Source organism: Ambystoma mexicanum, chromosome 5p, assembly GCF_040938575.1.
Source record: "Ambystoma mexicanum isolate Mex_15411 chromosome 5p, UKY_AmexF1_1, whole genome shotgun sequence".
Taxonomy (NCBI): domain Eukaryota; kingdom Metazoa; phylum Chordata; class Amphibia; order Caudata; family Ambystomatidae; genus Ambystoma; species Ambystoma mexicanum.
Window position 1 is genome coordinate 943,135,596 of NC_090930.1, and position 18,533 is coordinate 943,154,128.

General features: G+C 52.7%; 1 non-coding gene and 1 pseudogene across 1 annotated transcript; both read left to right on the forward strand.

The window, feature by feature from the left end:
* Window positions 1-1,072: 1,072 nt before the first annotated feature.
* On the forward strand, window positions 1,073-1,225 carry LOC138481908 (5.8S ribosomal RNA). The gene has a single exon (XR_011274496.1). It is a non-coding gene; the product is annotated as a 5.8S ribosomal RNA (ribosomal RNA).
* Window positions 1,226-2,911: 1,686 nt separating this feature from the next.
* Window positions 2,912-6,807, forward strand: LOC138481928 (28S ribosomal RNA; annotated as a pseudogene).
* The last annotated feature ends 11,726 nt before the right edge of the window (window positions 6,808-18,533 follow it).

Consider the following 18,533-nt stretch of genomic DNA (forward strand, 5'->3'; position numbering starts at 1 on the left):
TTTGGAGGGAGGGATGGTGGCATGTGGGTCCGAAGAGAGGTGGCATTTGAATCTGGATTGTGTGTTTGGAAGGAGAAATGGGGCATTTGCGTGTGAATTTGGACATGTAGGGCTGGGGTATCTGCTTGTGAGTGGGGGCATGAAGGATCATTAACAGCGGAGCAGTCGGAGGGAGAGCCGCGGGCCCAAACTCGGTTGCGTCCCAGACGTGTACACCCACAGCCTGGGGCACCCCTTGCACTACGGTCCGGGCAGCAGAGCGGTCCGGGGCACATAAGCAGTCAAGCCCCGGGGAAGTGGGATTCCCTTCCACCGGAGGGGGGTCTGCAACCCAGTAGATGTGATGGGGATGCCTGGCACGGTTGGATTAACTTGCTGGGGATGTCACCAACCACGCACCAGAGAGGGAGCCCCACACGGCTCCCCTCCTCACCGAGCCGGCCGCTGTGCCAGCAGGTGGGCATTATAAGCCCCGAGTGGGGGCCGCTGGGAGCCAAGGGAAACCTGGCTGTTCTCGAAGGATGCCTACCCAGGCACACAGGAGCCAGGCGCGAACCCTGAGCTATGGCGCAGCAGGCTTACTCGACGGGCGGGCATCGAGGTTCCAGCCGCCCACATCTGTGGGCGAGCGATGGCCAGGTGCAGCAGGCAACCTTCTTTCTTGCCCAGGTACCTGGAGCTTGGCCCAGGACAGCCAGGCTGGGGTTTGAAGACTCTAGCGGTCCCACCCTTCCCCCGCCTGCCCGTGCTGTCTCTGGCCTGCCTCTCTGTCCCCCCAACCCCACACAAGGGGAGCGGAGGGAGTCGGGGAAGGATGAGTGGATCGGGACGGGTGGGCTGGCAGCAGAGCGGCCTGCCTTGATTCCTGTGTGAAGTGCTGTGCTGCTGCAGGCGGCGGACAGGCTTCCCAGGCTGAGAGCCTGGATTTATTTTTGTTTTAAAACCACAAGGGTCTCGGCAGACTCCCAAGTGGGGAAGCTAGAGGGGGCGCTGGGCTGTCTCGCCACAGGCGGCGCTGCCTCCCCCCAACCTCCTGTGTCAGGCCGGGGTCTGGAACAAAAAAGTTGCCTGTGACTCTTGGCGGTGGATCACCCGTTTCGCGCGTTCATGAAAACGCAGCTAGCTGCGAGAATTAGTGTAAATTGCAGGACTCATTGATCCTCGACACTTTGAACGCACCTTGCAGCCCCGGGTTCCTCCCGGGGCTATGCCTGTCTGAGGGTCGATTCAATCGCCCCGGGGTTTCCTCACAGGGGCGCGGCTGAGGCTTTTGCAGGGACCCCGTTCCCTTCATCCCCCTAAGGTCAGACCCCGATCAACACCGTCGCAGGGTCCCTGGAACTGGTGCACAGACTCATTGCCGGCGCGTCCCGGTGTCACGACCCATGACCTAGAAACCCACTGGCATGGTCACATGCCAGGTAGGGTTAGGACTCGGGGTTCATTCGGTGCCCCAAGGGCTTTACATTATCATCAGGGACTCTCCTGGAGTCAGTCCTAGCGCCTTTGGCGCCAGGCTCATATTTGGAATGGGACTTGAGGGGACTACTTTTTGTGTGTAAGCCTGCAGCCAACATGGAGGCACCCACACAGTCTAGTCCCGAAGAACCAGACTGTGTGGTGCAGTGTTTTAGGGTGTGGTAGCCCAGACTACTTAACCTGGACTTCTTTACAGGGGTAGGCTATATAAACCACACCCAAGCTACAGAACGTGCTTCGCGTTATTCTGCAGCCAGCAGCGTGACGTTCATCGTTTTCAGTGACCAGCACCCGGCGTTCCTGGAATAGTGGACCTGCAGAGGAGACAAAAGAACATCATTAGCAGTCCCTGCTTACCTGCAGCTTTCCATCCTTCGACCCCGGCTGCTTGCGGTCTCCCATCCCGTTGGCAGCATCTTCAGGACATCACTCACGCACCGGAACGAAGCACCTGGAGGGAGAGCCAAAAAAGGACAACGTTAAACGGGTTACTCACAACAATCACAGCAGTACCATAGCCTCCTCACCTGGCTGGACATTTCTTGACCGGTTCCGCTCCGGAAATCTCCGCATGCCCAGAAAGACCATCGCAACCTGAAAAGGAATAAAGAATACAAAAAGACATTAGCGCGCCGCACTTCGCGCTGAACCTACCATTCTTCATACGCTCTGCGTCCATAATGCCGGCAGGAGCCTGATCCAAGCAGCGCACCCAGTGAGCCTCCGCACACCTAAGGCGGAAACAATCAGGGAAAGACATTAACAGCATGAAGGAAAAGCAAAGGCCTTCAGAGACTGCTATAATCAGACTTACCTCCTTAAAGAAACCTGAATGGGTTGGCACCAGTGAAGTTAACTCGGTCGCTTCAACCCGCAGAAAACTACGCGCCCCTGCGCAGAAAGCAGGTCGGAGAGCACGCCAGACATCATAACAAGGTGAGGAGGGGGGCATCAGGTCGAGTCCAAGGAGCTGGTGAGGAGGAAACGAAATCTGTTTCTAAGTCCAGTCCTCCTGTGTTTTAGGCCCACCTGCCACAGCAGACATCATCCCGAATCGGGCACATCCGGGGGGAATCCGGCAACCAGGGCATACTGGCGTCCCCGTGGATACCAGGTGAGCGCAACACCCGGCCTCCCCAGTTTCCCTGCATTGTGTGGGTTTCGGGAGCACCAGTGCCCGGTGCGCCATGGTGGTGGCGGCGGCAGTGGCCTTCACCCTACCACGAGGCACCTGGCCGTGCTGCGTGTGGCTGTCTGTGGTGTCCCACGGCTGCAGGCGTGGGTTGGCCCTGGAGCGTGGGCCTCGCGACCATGTGGGCTTCAGCCGCAGATCGGGACAGCGCACACTCGGCAGTGCCAGAGGCATGGGGCTGGGGCAACCCCCCGTGCAGTCCTGAGGCCGGCTGTCCCAAGCTTTCTGCTCCACCGACTACAGCCTCAGATCAGACGTGGCGACCCGCTGAATTTAAGCATATTACTAAGCGGAGGAAAAGAAACTAACCAGCATTCCCTCAGTAAAGGCGAGTGAAGAGGTAATAGCCTAGTGCTGAATCCCCGTTCAGCGGCAGGTGTGGGAAATGTGGCGTACAGAAGACTGACTCCCTGGTGTCGCTCAGCGGGCTCAAGTCCTTCTGATCAAGTCTCACCCAGCGGACAGTGTTAGGCCGGTAGCGGCCTAAGGCACGCTGGGATCGGGTCTTCTCTCAGTTTGGTTGCTTGAGAATGCAGCCCAAAGTGGGTTGTAAACTCCATCTAAGGCTAAATATGGGCACAAGACCGATGGCCAACAAGTACAGTAAGGTAAAGTTGAAAAGAACTTTGAATAGAGAATTAGGCGTGAAACTGCAGGATTCAACACCGTGGACAGGTTGTTCGCCTGGAACGGCGGATGCCCTTGCAGGACTGCCACCTGAGCATACCCGGCCTTTGCAGGGTGCATTTCCTCTGTGGCAGTGCACCGCAACCAGCTCCAAGTCGGCTGGGAAGGCCGCAGATGGCTCTCTGCTCTGGCAGAGAGTGTTACAGCCCCCTGACAACCATTTTGCTGTGTCTGCTGGGCCGAAGGAGATTGACCGCTACCATGCCCATCCCGGCACCTCTTGGGGGTCGCCAGGGCGGCAACGGGAGACGGGGCTCCCGATGCGACTGTCGACTGTGGTGATCTGTCCTCGGTGCACCCCAAACACGTTGCGCCGCTGGACGGGGATGCCCACGAAGGGTCCCAGGGGTGTAAGGTGATGTCGGTTACCCACCCAACCCGTCTTGAAATACGGACCAACGAGACTAACACGTGCGTGAGTCGGAGGGCCGAACAAAACCCTGTGCTGCAATGAAGGTGAGGGCCGATGCATGCCGGCTGTGGTATTATCCCGTCGTTGGGGGCACCCCCAGCCCGTCTCGCCCACTCTGTCAGGGAGGTGGAGCATGAGTGTGTGTGATAGGACCCGAAAGGTGGTGAACTAGGCCTGGGCAGGGCAAAGCCAGAGGAAACTCTGGTGGATATCCATAGTGGTCCTTAAATACATTTATTATTTTATTTATTTATTTGACTGTTTCCTATATGCTGCACTGCTCCCTCCCCTTTCCTCCTGCACTTTTCCCCTTCCCCCTCCACTGCACTTGCGTGATCTCAATGTCACCTGGCCTAGTAGGATCGCTGTCTTTGTCTTCCCTCTCTTCCCCTCTCTTGCCTTGTCGCACCTTAAAACACTTGTGTATAGGTGCGTTATGAATGCCATATCATATCCTGACGGGAAAATCGGTCATCCGACCTGGCTATAGGGGCGCAAGACTAATCAAGTTTCCCTCAGGATTGCTGGCGCACGGAAACCCCAGTTTTAACTGGTAAAGCGCATGATTAGAGGTCTTGGGACAGAAATGATCTTAACCTATTCTCAAACTTTAAATGGGTAAGAAGCCCAGCTCACTGGCGTGGTGCTGGGCATCGATTTCAATTGCCCAATGGGCCACCTTTGGTTAGCAGAACTGGTGCTGTGGGATGAACCGAACACTGTGTTAAGGCGCCAGATGCAGGCGCTTCATCGGACCCCAGAAAAGGTGTTGGTTGATACAGACAACAGGACGGTGGCCATGGAAGTGGGAATCCGCTAAGGAGTGTGTAACAACCAAACCAACCCACCGAAGCAACTAGCCCTGAAAATGGATGGCGCTGGAGGGTCTGGCCCATACCCGGCCGGCGCTGATAGCTGCGGGGGCCTAAGCCGTGACAAGTAGGATGGGTGCGCACAGAAGCCCGGGTCGAGGGCCCGGTTGGAGCCGCTGCAGGTTCAGATCTTGGTGGTAGTGGCAAATATTCAAACAAGCACTTTGAAGGCGGAAGTGGAGATGGGTTCTATGTGAACAGCAGTTGGAACAAGGGTCAGTCGGTCCTAAGAAATGGTTGAGCGCCGTTTGGAAGGGACGGGCGATGGCCTATGTTGCCCTCAGCTGATCGAAAGGGAGTGGGGTTCAGATCCCCAGACCCAGAGTGGCGGAGACAGACCCCCTCGCGGAGTCCAGTGCGGTAACGCAACAATCCCAGAGAAGCTGGCGGGATTGCCAGGGAGAGTTCTGTTTTCTTTGTGATGGGCAGGGCACCCTGGAATGGGTTCACCCCCCTAGAGAGGGCGCCCGAGCCTTGCAAAGCAATGTGATTCCGGTGGCATCTGGTGAGCTCTCGCTGGTCCTTGAAAATCCGTGGGAGATGGTGTAAATCTTGCACTGGGCCGTACCCATATTTGCAGCAGTTCTCCAAGGTGAACAGCCTCTGGCATGTTGGAACAATGTAGGTAAGGGAAGTTAGCAAGTTAGATCCGTAACTTTGGGAAGGGCTGGGTCAGTTGGGATGGGGTGCAAAGCGGGGCTGGCTGCGTGCCGCGACTGGACGAGGCGTCTTCACCCATTAGCCCCCGGGGGCGGCGCCGACTCTGGATGTGAGCCAGGCCCTTCCTGTGGATTGCTCCAGCTGCAGTGGTCGCCTCTCTCCGTTCCCATCCTGGGTTTCTGGGGCGGCATTCTGCCTCGGCCGACGCCTAGCAGCTGACTTAGAACTGGTGCAGACCAGGGGAATCCGACTGTTAAATTAAAACAAAGCATTGCATAATGCCTATGGTGGGTGTTGACGCATTGTGATTTCTGCCCAGTACTCTGAATGTCAAAGTGAACAAATCCAACGAAGCTCGGGTAAATGGTCAGAGTAACTATGACTCTCTTAAGGTAGCCAAAATGCCTCATAGTCTAATTGGTGACGTACATGAATGGATGAATCCAATTCCCACTATCCCTACCTACTATCTAGCGAAACCACAGCCAAGGGAACAGGCTTGGCAGAATCTGCGAGGACACAAGACCCGGTTGAGATTCACTCTAGTCTGGCATTGTGAGGAGGCATGAGAGGTGCAGGATAAGTGGGAGGCCTTCGGGCCGCCGGAGAAATACCACTACTCTTATCGTTTTTTCACTTACCTGGTGAGGCGGGGGGGCGAGCCCCATGGGACTCTCGCTTCTGGCTCCAAGTGCCCGGCTTGCGCAACCCGCTACAAGGACAGTGTCAGGTGGGGAGTTTGGTTAGGGCGGTACATCTGACAAACCATAACGGCGGTGTCCTAAGGCGAGATCAGAAACCACCCACGGAGCAGAAGGGCAAATGCTTGCTTGATCTCAATTTTCAGTATGAATACAGGCCGTGAAAGCGGGGCCTCAGGATCCTTCTGAATTTTTGGGTTTCAAGCACGAGGTTTCAGAAGAGTTACAACAGGGATAACTGGCTTGTAGCAGCCAAGCGTTCATAGCAACGTCGCTTTTTGATCCTTCGATGTGAAGCACAATTCACCAAGCGTTGGATTGTTCACCCACTAATAGGGAACATGAGCTGGGTTTAAACCGTCCTGAGACAGGTTGATTTTACCCTACTGATGATGTGTTGTTGCAGCAGTAATACTGCTCAGTATGAGCAGAACCACGGGTTCAGACAGTTGGTGTATGTACTTGGCTGAGGAGCCAATTGGGCAAAGCTACCATCTGTGGGATTATGACTGAACGCTTCTAAGTCAGAATCCCCCTAACCGTAACGGTACCGCAGTGCTGTGGAGCCTCGATTGGCCTAGGATACCCGGCCTCCGGGCTGGTACATAGAGCCGCTCGCCTCGGCACTCCGAGTGTGAACAGAAGGGGGCCACCTCTTTCGCCTGTAGTGCACCGCATATCCGTGGAGAACCTGGTGCTGAATCATTCGTCGATTACCTGATTCTGGGTCAGGGTTTTCGTGAGTAGCAGAGCAGCTACCTCGCTGCGATCTTTTAAAAGTCGTCCTCTGAGCCAAGCTTTTGTCAAAAGGTGCTTTGGTGGTGCTGCAAGGCCCTCCATCCTTCCTCCCGCTGTGCAGCGGGGCGCACAGGAAACTCCCACCCATCTTAGGTACATACCCGTGGGGGTGTGCAGGCTAGGTGGGGGGTGCTCTCCTCCCTTCCTGGTCAGCTTGGCAGACCAGATGGCCCATCTGGCGGCAGGAAGAGTGGTTCAACCCAGCCCTTCAGAGGCAGGTGGGAAGAGGCGTGGCAGCTTAAGCCTCAGCACGCAGAGGCAGTAGTAGCTTAAGCCCTGGCCCCTGAGCAAGCACGGCCTGGCCGTCAGGCCATCTGGTTGGGGGCCCGACCGGCCATCTGGTCGAGAGGCTGGGGCAGTCGGACCAGGTGGCCCCAATGGCGGCGGGCCCGGCTGACTCATACATTTGTCTCTGGTCTGGTTCCATAAGACCCCAATACTTGGGAGCTTAATAGTCTGTGTGGAAGTGACTCCCCGCAGGGCGCCTCTGTGGCGCAGTTGGTAGACACCTGCTCCGCACCTGGACCGATGCAGGGAAGAGAGTTTGGGCCTTGGTTTGTCGATGGCGGCTTAGTGCACAGAGGCTGTGCCTTAAGTCCTGGCCCCAGCAATGATGTGCAGAACTTCCATCAAACGCACAGGCGGACGTTGGAAATGGAAATTCCGGCCTCTGTTTCCGACTAAAGTCTCAGCGGAGCTAAGGCAAGTGCAAGTAATGGAATTAGCGACCCTGCGGTACCCGTAACTCTGCATGGGTAGAAACAGGTAGTGCAGCCCAGCCGGAGCTCTGTGGCGCCTGCCCCGTCCTCGGGGTAATGTCACCCGTGTGTGACCAAGGCCGAAACACAATGCTGGTGTCAAGGGGCACCCCGGGCGGGCCCCTTTCCTCTGTTGTACTAGAACCACTAAGAGTGGCTGACCCTGGGTTCCATAGCATTCATGGGCTATTCCCGGTCCCCGTGGCAAGTGTCAACTGTGTGTGACCAAGTCCCCAAACCCAGCGGCGGTCGCAGGGAGCCCCGACGTGGTTCCTGTGCCTCCCTGGAGGGAAAAGTTCCCCCGCCTTGTGGGCAAATGTCCTGTACAATGATTTCAGAAAGTTGGCCACCCTACTTGAAGAGAGCCATCTGGTTGTGCAATGCTTTCCAATGGGCCCGGACAGGAAGGGCCTTTGGCCCCCAATGGCAAGTGACTGGCAGGTGCCCGCGGACAGGGCGCGGCAGCACCCCACCCCGGCCGTCCTCTAGCTTTGGCCCAGGCTGCTCTGGTGCTCTAGGGGACAGGGGGCCTTTATAGCTTTTCCCTCTGGGCAGGGACGGGGACCCTTCGGGGGCTCCCTGGGACCACCTCTGGGCTTGGGGACGGATGACCCTCATGCCAGGCAGGTGGCCAAGGCAGCACCCCTGACCGCCCTGGAGCTCTGACCGGGCCGAGTTAGAGCTTTCCCCTCTGGGCAGGGGATGGGACTTTTATCCATCCAGCGCGGAACAGAGTCCTCCAAAACGGGACCATCCCGCAGAATACAGAACAGTTGACCACCCTATCTGCTAGCCCTGCCATTTGGTAGTTGGCCATAGGAAAGAATGCAAGGAGGGTGTCAATTAGACATTTTTCTCCGGTTGGGTCTAGAAGGAGCCTGGACGCTTTTGCCAACAGGTCCCCCTCTGTCATTCTTGGTACACAGATTACAAGAAAGCTTAGTCACCTTCCAAGATTACTATGGACGGTGTGAGGGAACCTGTCTCCGATCCACTTAGTTCTCGTTGCCCAACCTGGGCTTCATGGCGAAACCTAGGGCCTACCTCGAAGCTGTGGGTGCATGGATGTGTTATAGCTGGCTCAAGTTGAATGGGGAAAAATTGAGGTGTCGGTGGTGGGCCCTCCTTCCTCTTTTGGACCCCCTCTTTTTGGCCATCTTCATTGGTCCCTTTTCCTTCTCCTGTTCCGCTAGTGAAGGATTTAGGGGAAAAGATATTGGCCTCTCTGCGGAATCTCAGATAAATGCAGTATGTCTAAGGGGCTATCTTCAACTGAAAACACTTAGTAAGGTTCTTTGTTTTCTCCTTTCTCAGTTACGTCCCCCTGTGGTGTCCTCACTTGTTATGTCCTCCTTGGACCACTGCAACGCCCTATTTCTGCCACAACCTGTCTACCTCTTATGGCACCTTCAAGTCCTGCAGAATTCTGCAGCCAGAGTAGCCACTTCCACACATAGTTGTGCTTGCATTACTCCAGTTGTACACCTTCTTCATTGGCTACCCATGGCCAAGCACATTGAGGACAAGCCTAATGTCTAGTTCATCATGCCTTTTATGGAACTGGGGCAGAATATCTACAGGCCAAATTCTGTCTGTACATTCCTGCTCGGACACTCTGCTTGGCGAATACTTGACTTGTTTCTGTCCCCCGAATCAAGGCCACTCGTATTGGGGACTGATCCTTTCTGGTTGCTGCTGCTCACCTTTGGAATTCTATCCTGCGTGCTTTACGTGCCACTGAGAACCATCTTTACTAGCTCTTTCCATCCTCATTTTGCTAGCTAGCGCTAAAATGCCTTTGGGTGTACGCGGCAGTTTACAAATATTGGTAACGTAACCTAACACATGAAAGATATACAATTATACCTTGGGAGCCTCTATCCACAGGCTCAGACAGAGGGAATAGGTTGTCAGGAATTGCAGGGTTGAATAGAGGGAAGCAACCAGACTTTGCGAATGCCTTTTACCCATACCTTAGCAAGAACATTGTGACAGACGCCAGTCTTTCAGGTTGAGGAGCCTAATGGGGCTATGGGAGGTCAATGACCTTTATAGCTCGGAGGAACAGGCACACCATATAAATTGACTAGCACTCCGAGCAATTTGACATTGAAGGCGTTATGCACCATCTGGCAGATCATACCACATGTTGATCTGCACTGACAACACAACAACTCAGTTTTATGTCAGCATGAGGTCTGCAACTCTCTGCATGTTCGCACTCAAGTGGTGGGGCCGGTGCCTGCAATGTTTTCCCAATAGCGTCCGACGTGGCGAAAGAGGAGAATGTATGGGTGGATGTTCTGAGTTGAAAGTCATACGTCCCCCATGAATGAGGACATCATGTGAAAACATTACAGCCAATCTTCTGAGCTTGGGGTATGCTGACTCGGAAGAAAAAAAGTGTACTCTGTAATGTATCTTGGAAGGGGGATGGGGAGAACTCTCGTGGGGATGCCTTTGTCCTCACTTGAGATGGCCGGACTCTTTCCACCAGTCCCTCTAGTGCCTCAAGAGGTTGTGGTATTGCAAACAGAAAGTGCTGAGTTCAGATGCCTAGTGGAGCTTACTATTGAGGTTGGATCTTCTCAAACAGTAAAATGGGGGTGGTCTTGTACCCAAGCGCACTTCTTGACTTGATGGCCTTGTTCCGGAGGACTGTGGTGACCTGGAATGAGCAGTCTGACCAAAAGCAGGCATGCTTTTTGTTATAAACATTATTTATGGATAAAAGTATGCAAAACCTATCTTTCCCCTACCTCAACAAAACTAAAACTTGTGCCTGAAAATCTGTTGTGGCAAAAAGAAAGTATTCCATCCTAGTCAAACTCCTAAACTATCCCTGTCACTACAAAAAAACAACTAAGCTAACCAAAGAGTTCTTCTCACAACCCGGAAGAGTACAAGTCTCATAATGTTCTGTGTTCACAAAGTTCCACACTTGTAACAAAACTTGGAGAATGGCTCCCTTCTATCTGTTCAGCTTATGCAGATTCCTCTTAAGTATACTTCAATATTAGATCCCTGATCTAAATGTTTAATTTCTTCCAATGCTTTGGTGTTCTCTTTACTTGAACATTATCTTTCAACTGGGCCCCCTCTTGGACGAGGGAGAGGCTCCTCGAGTCTTTCTCAACTATTCAATACCACAGTTTTATGGAACTGATCAGGGAATTGCTTCACAAAATGGTTTACTTCTTTTGTCTCTGTTTCCAGTTCATACGTTTCCCTGGCCCCATCCTGGACTTATCACTGTTCCGTTTACCTTCTTCCAGGGAATTCTTCACCGGTTTTGCCAGGGGTTATGGGTTCGATATTCTACTTTCTTTTTCCACTCTCCTTTGGCTGGCTAAACTTTGCAGCCTGTCACTCTCTTCCTCTGTCCAATCGACTTTGTGGTTTGTCACTCTCTAGTATAATTCTTCTTCGGCCCGCTTGACTTTGCAGTCCGTCGCTCTCTTGTATCGCTCTTCTTCGGCCCGCTTGACTTTGTGGTCCGTTATGACTGGGGATCAGGGTGCAGGTTTTCAGACAAACAGTCCACCCATTACAGGTCTCACATCCACCACAGTTTCTCGTACTTTCTAATGGTCATGGTGTTGTTCTTGGATCTTATGATCCCCCCGCTACATGTAACGCCACCACCGCACTGACTTTCGACTTCAGGTTGGCTGGCTCCCCACTGATGGATGAGACTGTTTTTTTGTCTCTTGGTTCAACTCCAGCACTTCAGATGGCTATCTCGCTATAGCCTTAGAACGTGGGTTTTTTGTCAGCATCCTTGCTTGTCAGACTCTCCTCCCAGTGGTAGCTCTCTCTTCAGAGGTGGTTTACTTAGTCCTTCTTTACTGTTTGTCTTAAGTAGCTGGGTCTGCCCTAGTGCAACATCAGTCCGATTGAGAGCAGCTAGTTGAATACTTCGTGCTTAACTGTAGTGTTCTTGGTTTCTTCATCCCAGCCCTTATCACAGGGAGACTGTCTGACACATTACAGTAATACAGTGTCTTTGATTTTATCATGTGTAAGGAAGAGTTGGGTGTTATTACCCCTTGTGATTGTAGTTAAAGGCACTGTATCCCAAACTCTTCTCATCCTTATCTCCAGGCAGGGAGTTCCTCCTTATGAGGTCCTCCCTCATGTTACCACCTCTAGGGGGACTATCGGTTAGCAGCTACACCTCCCTAAACTCCAAGAAAGAGTCTCCCCCTTGAGGAGAAGTGACACCATCTTAAGGACTGTTACAGGACCTAGGTTACAGTCAACTGTGACCCTCTCAAAAGAACATGGGGAGCATTAGGGCCACTAGGAAGGATTCCACCAGGTCACAGTACGCAACTAAATGGAGGTAGTATTATTTAAAAATTTAATATAGTGCGGACTAAGGCCGAAGGGCATCTAGGTGCGGTTGCCACTGGTGTTTAGGTAGTGACAAAAACCCACTGCAGGCAAGACTGGATATCTCCTTCATCACACCATTACTGGAAAGTGGTGTGTCTCTGGTCTATTATATAACCTATTTGGCAGCGATAGGGGCATATTAGAACAGCTGACTGCGGATGCTGTCTTTTGTAAATCCAATAATTTGGAGCCATGTTAACATTCTACATAAATTGCCTGCCAAGGAGAATGCTGCACAACAAGTGGGACCTCAATGTGGTTCTGTTTGCGCTCATGCGGAAACTGTTTGAAAATTGTCAAGGGTTGTTGTTGAAGGTGGACTTGTTGGTTGTAGTCACACAGGCCTGCCGGATAAGTGAGCTTCAAGTGCTCTGTGCAGAACAGCCTTCTATTATCTTCTACAGGGAAAAGGTGGTTCTCAGAACGCACCCCAATTTACGACCAAAGGTGGATTTCACCTTCCACATCAATGAAGAATTGGCACTACCAATTTCTGCAAAATCTCACTGTCTGCTGTGCAGCAATAAATCTCAATACACAAAGAACTGCACGGGTATAGATTCACTAATTGACTAAATTAACATTACTAGGTTATTGAAATCAGCAATAAATGTTGCTACACCAATGATATACTGAGTCATTTTCCCCAATATGTCAGACACATAGTGGAGCATAAATAAGTGAATTGTTAGTGAACAAAAATAAAAGCGTAATGCATATAATACATTTAATGGCTGCAAAATATATGCAGGTGCACGTTAATGTAGAAATTCGTACCACTCATGTTGCACTGCTCACAATGACTTATTGCAAAACTCTAACCGCATTCCTAACACACAGAGCTCATAAAAAAAACAAGAATACATATCAGAACACATAAGTGCATGTTAAATACTGACAAAACTGCCTTGCACATACAAATCGATTATACATCCATCTAAAAGTGCTGAGTGCAAAATGCGGCATTAAGTCAATGCAGGACCATATTACTTCACCAAGGCAAATCGTAAATATTGGAAATGCCTGACAAAAGTGCAAAGAATATAACAGATTCAATAAGTGCCTGGTGCGCTTCAGAAAAGTGTCATGTGTTTCTGAGTTCCTTCCACTCTAATCACATTAATTTTAGACAGTGTGAGTTGCTTTTCATGTTATTTTAACTCACTGTCCTATAAATCCATATTTAGATTGACATTTTTAACTTGGAAATGTTCTTTCTGAGCTCTTTAGTTGTCTATAGTTTATTTTTTATTTTTAATATATTTTTATTTTATTTTTTAAGGTCAAACGAACACACTACAACTGTTTCAAAACATAGAAAGCATAATATTTCAACACATTTTCAAACTCCCCAACTCCCCCCTCCCCCTTTAAACTAGAGCCAGTTCTCACATATCGTTTACGGGAACATCATTGGGTGGCACACTACCTAGACAGCCATCAGCCGGGTCCTCTGTTTCGTTGTCATCCTGGTGAGGGTTTGCCAACGAGGCCACCAATTGCCACCAGGCCAGCAAGGGCCCTACTTCTTCTTCGCCCCCCCTGGTGACCGCTTCAAACCAGACTACGGATTCAGCTTCAGCCCACCTCAAGAGGTCTGTCCACCATAACTCCACCCTAGGTCTGTGGGCCGCCTTCCAGCCCATGGCGATTCTACGTTTGGCCAAGACATAGGCCAGGTCCTTCATCTTGCTTATGTGTTTCAAATGCCAGGCTCTAGGGAATAGTCCAAGCAAGCATGACCAGGCCGATTCCACATCCAGCACCACCCCCCCGCCAGCCAGTTTCGTCTTGACCTCGTTCCAAAATCTATGCACCTCCGGGCAAGCCCAAAACATGTGTAGCAGTCCCGCATTCACCTCCCCACACCTGGGGCATTGCTGTATAGCTGATCCCCCAAACTTTGCAAACTTCCCGGGGGTTAAATAAGCCCTGTGGGTAACATACAATTGAAGCTGTTGGAATCTCGCGTTACGGGACACCTTTTTATGGTACCTCTGGGCCCGTTCCCACTGCCCATCCGTCATGGGTCCTCCCACCTCCTCCTCCCAATCTTGTCTCAATTGGAGCAACTCCTTCCCTGCCCTTGCTCGCAGGAGCTCATATATCCTCCTCGATATTTCGTGCCCGCCCTCCGATACATCATACATGGTTTCCAGGGAGGCATCTGGATTCTCCGCGAGCACTGTCTCCGGCCATCTTTCTCTAGTCTTTTTCACCAGCCTAGTGTAGGTTATATATTGGCCAGCATGTACTCCCATCTCTTCCTGCAGCCGCTGAGAGTCCACCGCCTCCCCTTCCTGCCATATGTCCCCGAGGGTGGCTAGGCCTACCTGTACCCAGTATCTGCGGACCGATTCAAGTAGTTGAGAGTCGCTCCCACACAGAGCCGCCAAAGGGGCCTGCTAGGAGTATGGTTCCGAGTCCCCCCCAATCTTCCATGTCCTGTGCCAGATCTCCCAGCCCAACCTCAGTAACTGCCCCTTGCCCACCAGTTTATCTCTGCCCAACCACACTGCTTCCATCAGAAAGTATGGGACTGTATCTTCGCGCAGGAGCCTGGCTTCCGCCGAATCTTCAGTCGAGAGCCACCTGGCCACGTACTGCAGCTGCCCCGCCAGGTAATAGAGTTTGAAGTTAGGCAGGCCTATCCCGCCCCTGTCGCACGGGTTCTGGAGCTTCCACAGAGCCACCCTATTCCTAGAGCTGCCCCACACAAAACCCCTACACACGCTGTGAAGTTTCGCGAATAGGCTCCTGGGTATCAGAAACGGGACGTTTATAAAAAAGTGCAAGAGTCTAGGCAGGACCACCATCTTGAGCAAGGCCGCCCTCCCCATCATGGTCAGGGGCAGTCTGGACCAAAATACCATACTGTTCTTAATCCCCTCTATCGCCTTTTCCGTGTTGTGCTTGTGTTCTGTCTCGATCTTGTGGTAAATGTTTATTTCCAAATACCTAAATGTTACGGGCTGCCATGGTATTGGCAGAACAGGCAGCCTCTGCACCGGGACATTCCTATATCTACCCAAAGGGAACAGGCTGGACTTTCCAGGGTTCACCGATATACCGGAGAGGATGGCGTACCGTTCTATCACCTCTAGGACGTACTGTAGGTTTTCTTCTGGGTAGCGTAAATAAAGGAGCATATCGTCCGCATATAATGATATCAGATGCTCTCCACTGGCCGTGTTTATGCCCACCTCCCCATATTGTTGACACAGGCATATATCCAGCGGCTCCAATGCAAGTATATATAGCATAGGTGACCAGGGACATCCCTGTCTGGTCCCCATGCCCAGTTGCTAAGAATCTGAGACCGTGGACCCTGGCTTGACCCTCGCCACCGGGGTGCTGTAAAACAACTGTACCCATCTGAGGTATCCGGGTCCCACTCCATACCCCTTCAGGACCGCTTTCAGCCAGGGCCATCGTACCGAGTCGAAGGCCTTGACCGCGTCTAACGATACTATAGCCAGCTTGCCCGTGTCCTCCTCAGTTTGGTCTATGACATGGTGTAGCCTCCGGTGGTTATCGGTGATGTTCCTGCCCGGAACATATCCCGTCTGATCTGGGTGTATCAGTTTCTTAATCACCCTCTTCAGTCTATTAGCCAGCACCGCCGTGAGTATTTTGCTGTCCTGGTTGAGCATGGACAACGGTCTGTAAGACCCGCGCTCCACGGCCGGCTTGCCTGGTTTCAAGAGTGGGATGATTACAGCCTCACGGAGGGACAACGGGAGTTCTCCCTTCTCATAGGCCTCGTTGAAAGTGGCAAGCAGTGGCTGGAGCAACTCTTGCTGGTATGTTTTGTAGAACTCGCTGGGCAGCCCATCCGAGCCCGGCGCCTTGCAAATGGGCAAGTTCCGAATCACTACCTCCAGCTCATCCGAGGTGACGGGTGCATCCAACTCAGAACGTTCTAGATCATCTAAGGTGGGCAGCTCAATGTCCACCAATGTGTCTAGTATGTCTTGGCCCTATCCTCCCCCGTGTCCTCATACAAGTGTCTGTAAAACTTAAGGAATTCCTCATTTACCTCTTTCTGGGTGTTGCATATGCTACCTCCTTCGCCCTGAATCTCACTAATCACTGAGCGGGGGGTCTCACTCTTGTACAGCCAAGCCAGCAATCTGCCCGGCTTATCGCCCCCTGCGTGTATCCTCTCCGTATATTTCCTGTAGCTGAGTCTGCACAGTCTATCCCAGAGTGCACTGCAGGACAACTGTAGCTCCTCTACTTTGGTTCTGTTATCATGAGCGGTGCTCACGCAACGCGTGAGCTCCTCTAGCTCCCTTTCCGCCTCCCGGAGCTCCCTTTCGACCCCCCCCTGTAGCCCCTTAACTTGGGAAATAGCTACCCCATGCACCACCACCTTAAACGCTTCCCACAGTGTGCCCACAGAGCTTACGCTTCCCGTGTTTGTATCAAAATATTCTTCAATGGTGTCCCTCAGGCCCTCCTGAACCCCTCATCCTGCAGAGCCTCGGTCCTAAGTCTCCATGTACGGATCTGCGGGCGTGGGGGCTGGTGTCTCCAGTCTACCACCAAGGGCGAGTGGTCCAACAGCACTCGGGCTTTGTATTCTGCTCCTTCTATTTCTCTCACTATCCCGGCTGTTACAAACATGTAGTCTAACCTTGTGTACAAATCATGTGGCGCTGTGTAGTGTGAGTACTGTCTATCCGTGGGATGCAGCCTTCTCCGCGCATCTTCTAGGCCTAGGTCTTTCAGTAGGGTACTCAGCGCTTTAGCCGCTGGTGCCGTTTTTCCTGCCCTGTCCTTGGACCTATCCATACTGGGGTCTACGGTACAGTTAAAGTCCCCCCCTCACACTAACATACCCCCCACCAGAGGGCCAAGTTTACCGTAGAGGGTCCTAAAGTAAGCCGCTGTATCGTTATTGGGGCGTACAAATTTATGATATGTATTTCTCTGTTTTCCAAGAGACCCGTTACCACCACCATTCTACCCTCCGGGTCCACCGTAGAATCAAGCACTCGAAACGGCACGTGGGGCGCCACCCAAGTGACAACCCCTCTGGCATACGCTGAGTACGCCGCCCCCACAACGGTGTCCTTCTATTTCCTCCCGACCACCTCCAGCCTTTCCCTAGTGAGGTGGGTCTCTTGCAGCAGGGCTATGTCTACGCGCATCCTCTTTAAATACATCATCACTTTGTTGCATTTAAGGTAGCTGTTGAGGCCCCGTACATTCCAGGTCACAATTCTGAGATTACCCGATGCCATCTAATCGGTCTATCTCCGTCCCATCCCTCCCCATAATGTTCCCCATGTAGGGTCGTTTCCTGGCTCTTTCCCTTCTGTTAACGATCCATGCCCCCCTCCCCCTTCCCCAACCTCACACCACTGCACACAACCCCCCCCCCTCTCCACCAACCCCCAACAATTGCCCAGCTCCATCCCTGGATCTCAGGCCTACCCACGTCTGGACCCGTCTCGTGACCAAGAACAGGGACCCCGCGGGGTGTCACCAATCTAACAGTGACCTAACTAAGTGTACTACTATCGGGTGCAGAGGTTGCTCCCCAGGAGCTCCCAGTCATCTACTTAGGAGAAGTGAATTCGACGTGACCCGCCGGCAGATGCCGTGACTTCCCCCACACAAGCACAATATCAAACTATATTCTAGTCCCAATGTCATAGCTATGGCCTCACTGGTGCCTCTGCAGCGTGCTACTTATCTCCATCCGCTTCTGTCTGGGCATCCGATTCCTGTGGTCGACCTTGCATATCCAGCTATTCCATCGCGTCGCTTGGCGTCTCAAATAAGAGGGATCTGTTCTTATGAATCACCTTTAACCTAGCGGGGTAAAGCAACATGTAGCGGTGGCCTGCCTCTCTGAGCCTCCTCTTCACCGTTCCAAAGTTCATTCGACTCCGTTGTACAAGCAGCTTGTAATCCGGATACGCTGTTATATTCGCTGACCCCCTTTCTATCGTGCCCCCTTTCCGGAAAAATTCAAGAATCTTCTCGCGGTCACAATAGTTCAAGATCTTTGCAATCAATGGCCGCGGGGGGGCTCCTGGGGCCGGTCTCCTGGTCAGGGTCCTGTGCGCCCTTTCGACCGCGAACCCCTGGGTCAGCTCTCCGCCTGTAATCTCCTGCAAAAGCATCGTTTCAACGAAATCCGTGGGGTTCGATCCTTCCATTCCCTCCGGTGCCCCCACTATGCGAATGTTATTGCGCCTGGCGCGCCCCTCCGCCTGCTCTGCTCTGTCCTCCAAATTGCCCACTTGCTGCACGAGGGCATGAAGTTCCTTGGCGTGTGTATTGCACGCCTCCACGGTCGGGGCCAACTCCTTCTCCAGTTCCCCAGTGCGACCTGCGATCATTCGCACATCCTGGCGGAACAGGTTCACTTCTTCTCGGACCGCTCCTATCTTGAGGTTTAGGCCCTCTTGCAACTCTTTCATGGCCAGGCCCAGCTTCGTCTCCCAGGCCACCTTCAGGTCAGCAATTGCTGCCAGCACCTCCTGGATGGTGCCCGGTGGGTCCGTCGCCGCCGCAGGGGTTTCTTTGCTCTTGCCCCCTTCCGCGCCCGAGGGCGACCTG